Source organism: Tupaia chinensis, unplaced genomic scaffold (assembly GCF_000334495.1).
Source record: "Tupaia chinensis unplaced genomic scaffold, TupChi_1.0 Scaffold143970_1, whole genome shotgun sequence".
Lineage (NCBI taxonomy): Eukaryota > Metazoa > Chordata > Mammalia > Scandentia > Tupaiidae > Tupaia > Tupaia belangeri.
In genome coordinates, this window is record NW_006203821.1 from 1,052,629 (window position 1) to 1,056,783 (window position 4,155).

Sequence of the window (4,155 nt, forward strand, 5' to 3'; positions counted from 1 at the left end):
GCCCAAAATCCCAACAGAATGGAGAAGGGACTGGGTGATTTCTCACTTTGTCTCTCCAGTAAGCACACACACCTGATAGCAAAAATTCTCCCTTTAAAAACAAAACAAAACAAAAACCCTGTTGGGAGTACTGTCTCTCTGTCTCTCATTCATGGAAGAAAAACTAAATAAACTTAAAAACAATTAGCAGGGGCCAGCAGTTGGCATGGTGGTTAAGGGCGCTGGACTCTCACATGGCCAACCACGGTTTGAGTCCCGGATCTGGTGGCTTGGCTTGCCTTCTCACTTTCCCTATCTCACTCTGTCCCTCTCTGGTAAAAATAAAATAAAATAAATAAACAAATAAAGTTAAATAAAAATAATTATTATAAAAAAAAGAGCCTTTTGCTTCATTGCTCTGCTGAAAGCAGGATGGGTCATCAGCAGCTCTACTGGAGCCACCCGTGAAAATTTGGCCAGGGCTCTCGCTCTTGCCACGTGTGCTCAAACCGGCATGGTCTGATCGGGAAATACGGCCTCAACATGTGCCGTCAGTGTTTCCGTCAGTATGTGAAGGACACAGGTTTTATCAAGTTGGACTAAATGATCTCCCTTGAATGGATTGTCCAAGATATAAACCCAGTGAAAGAAATCATGCTGGCTATTTGTATATAAAATAAAATAAATAAAACCCTTCTAAAAAAATGAGACCAGCAGTTGGTGTAATAGCTATGTCACTGGACTCCCATGTAGTCGACCATGGTCAAGTCCCAGACTTGTGGCTTAAACTCATGCCGGGCTTGTGTGCGTGTGTGCCCAAGATTCTGAGCGGAGAATGGAAAAGAAGGGATTGCGGCATGGCCATCCTCCCTGGGGGATGATTTCTCACTTTCTGTCTATCTCTGTCTTTCTGGCTAGTACATATACGCTATAGCAAAAACCTCTCCAAAAAAAAAAAACAATTAGCAAAACATTGATAATTATTGGGCCAGCAGAAGGCATGGAGGTTGAAGCAGCAGGATCCCAAATGGCTGTGTGCTTCAACTCCCAGACACACTAGCTTGAAAAACACACCAGGCGTGTGTACATATGTGTCCGAAATCCTGTGAGAATGGAGGAAAAGGGATTATGGTGTAGCCATCTCCACAGAGTGTGATTTTTCACTCTATTTTTCTGTCTCTGGTGAGCACACATATCCTATAGCAAAATTTTTTTTTTTATAAAAGGAACTATAGTTTTACTAATCTCTAAAGCCTTTGTCCATCTAAACCTGAAATATATGATAAATGGTGCCCTCCAGAATACATAAAAGCAGGAGAGACAAATATTTAGCACTTAAAATGACCAGCGGGGTAAAACAGGCTTCTTACAAAGAATATAAGATATAACAAAAGATACAATTTTGTTTTTGGAGAGGTTTTTGCTACAAGGCGTGTGAGCTCGCCAGAGAGACAGAAAGTGAGAAATAACCTCCCAGGGGGGATGGCCATGCCATAGTCCCTTCTCCTCCATTCTCTTGGGATCATAGGAATACACGCACACGCGCCTGGCATGAGTTTAAGCCACCAGATCCAGGTCTCAAACTGCGGTCGACTACATGGTTGTTCAGTGACATAGACATTATGCTAATTGCTGGTCCCAAGACATAATGCTTTTTACTCAGATTACTAGAATCAGAGGGCACTCAAACTTTAAGGTAGTTTCCAAACAGATTTAAAAATTACTGCCTTTCAGGGCGGGCAGGTGGTGTGGTGGTTAAAGGTGCTGGACTCCCACATGGCCGACCATGGTTCAAGTCCCAGACCTGGTGGCTTGCTGTCTCACTTGCCGTCTCTATGTCTCTCTGATCAAACTGGAAAATAATAATAATAAATAAAATTTAAAAATAATATTTTTTTTAAAAGTACTGCTTTTCAAAAATAATTATTTAAAAAAAATGGGGGTTCCAACAGGTGGCATAGTGGTTAAGGGTGCAGGACTCTCACATGGCCAACTGCAATTCAAGTCCTGGACCTGGCAGCTTGCTTTCTCACTTTATCTCTCTCTCTCTCTCTCTATCCCTCTCTGGTCAAATAAATAAAGTTAAATAAAAAACAATTCTTAAAAAAAAGTACTGCTTTTGGGAACCAGCAGTTAGCATAATGGCTATGTCACTGGACTCCCACATAGTCTATTGCGGTTCGCGTCCTGGACCCGGTGGCTTAAAACTCACGCCGGGTATGTGTGCATGCGTGCCCAAGATCCCGAGAGGAGAACGGAGGAGAAGGGATTGCGGCGTGACCATCCCCCCTGGCGGGGGATTTCTCGCTTTCTGTCTCTCTGTCTGGTAAGCGCACGCGCCCTATAGCGAAAAAAACCTCTCCAAAAAAAAGGAAAGAAAAAAAGTACTGCTTTTCACAGCCACTGAACTGAGGTGTGGCCTAAGGATAAGATGATCACTGGTTGAAGTCTTAGCTCCTGGCTGACTGGTTACTCTTAAATCTCTCTGAGCTTAGTTTCTTCATCTGCAAAATAGGAATACCACCTGGGTCCAGCAGGTAGCACAGAGGTTAAGGCAGTGGATGCCACATGGTCAGTTGAGTGGATCAAGTCCTGGATCTTGGCAACTTGAATATCATGTTGGGTGCATGTGTGTGCATGGCCAAAATCCCGAGGAGACTGGAGGAGAAGGGATGGTAGTGTGGCCATATCCCTCTGGGAGGGTCGATTTTTCACTTTTCATTCCTCTCTGGTGAGCACACACACCATGTAACAAAACTAAAATAGAAATATCATCTTTTTTTTGACAGATTTTTTGACAGGGTATTGTTTGCTGACAGTGTGTGCTTGCTGACAGAAAGACACAGAAAGCAGGAAAGCTCATCCCCAGGGGAGGATGGCCACATCGCAGTCTCTTCTCCATTCTCTTCTCGTGATTTTGGGTGCACATGCACCCTGGCATGTTTCAAGCCACTGGGTCTGAGACTGGAACTGTCGTCAGCTACATGGGAGTCCAGTGCTTTAACCACTACGCCAACTGCTGGCCCCTACCATCTGTTTCTTATAGTTGTAAACATTAACTGGGAACAAATATATGTGCTTGTTATATGAGTTTTCAACTGATTAGTTCCCTTTCTTTTGTTATTCATACTTATTTTTTAAAAATCTCATACCTGCTATGAATCCTTTTTAACAGCAAAAGATACTCTTAAAACTTTTTTAAGAGCAATTTTTGCTATAGGGACATGTACTTGCTGGAGTGACAGAGAGACAGAAAGCAAGAAATCACTCCCCAGGGGGATGGCCATACTGCAATCTCTTCTCTATTCTTCTCTTGTGATTTTGGGCATGCACATCATGCACCCAGTGTGTTTTAAGCCGTGGGGTTCAGGACTCAAACCACGGTCAATGATGTGGGAGTCCAGCAATGTAACCATTACGCCATCTGCTGATCCCAGGAGTTTTTTTTTTTTTTTTTAAAAAAGATTTTTCCATATGGTGTGTGCACTCATCAGAGAGTAACGGAGAGAGACAGAGGGAAAGTGAAAAATCACGCCACCCACCCCCAGGGGGGGCATGGCCACACTGCAGTCCCCTCTTCCAGCCTCCTCTCAGGATTTTGGGCTAGCACTCACATGTACCTGGTGTGATTCTCAAGCTGCAGGTCTGGGATTCACCATAATCGGCCATGTGGGAGTCTAGCACCTTAACCAGCACACCACCTACTGGCCCACAGAAACCTTTTTATTTGCTTAAAATTTATTTATCACTTTTTAAAATTTGCTACAGGGCACATGCACTCACGAGAGAGAGTGCTGCTAGCTCCTGGACCCAAACCGTAGTCAGCCATGGGGGAGTCCAGTGCCTTAACCACCATGCCACCTGCTGGCCCTGGAGAAACCGGTCTTTCAGGGCTCTGTTTCTCCCTTGCTGTTCGGTTGTTTGTTTTGCTTAAGACCGAGTTTCTTTTCTTTCTTTTGGAGAGGTTTTTTTGCTACAGGGCGCGTGCGCTCGCTCGCCACACAGAGAGAGACATAGAGACAGAAAGCGAGAAATCACCCCCCGGGGGGATGGTCACGCCGCAATGCCTTCTCCTCCATTCTCCTCTCGGGATCTTGGGCACGCATGCACACGTGCCCAGCGTGAGTTTTAAGCCACCGGGTCCAGGACGCGAACCGCGGTCGACTACGTGGGAGT

The 4,155-nt window shown here is 44.8% G+C and overlaps 1 pseudogene; it reads left to right on the forward strand.

The window, feature by feature from the left end:
- Window positions 1-402: 402 nt before the first annotated feature.
- LOC102476033 (40S ribosomal protein S29 pseudogene) lies at window positions 403-676 on the forward strand (annotated as a pseudogene).
- Window positions 677-4,155: the final 3,479 nt, after the last annotated feature.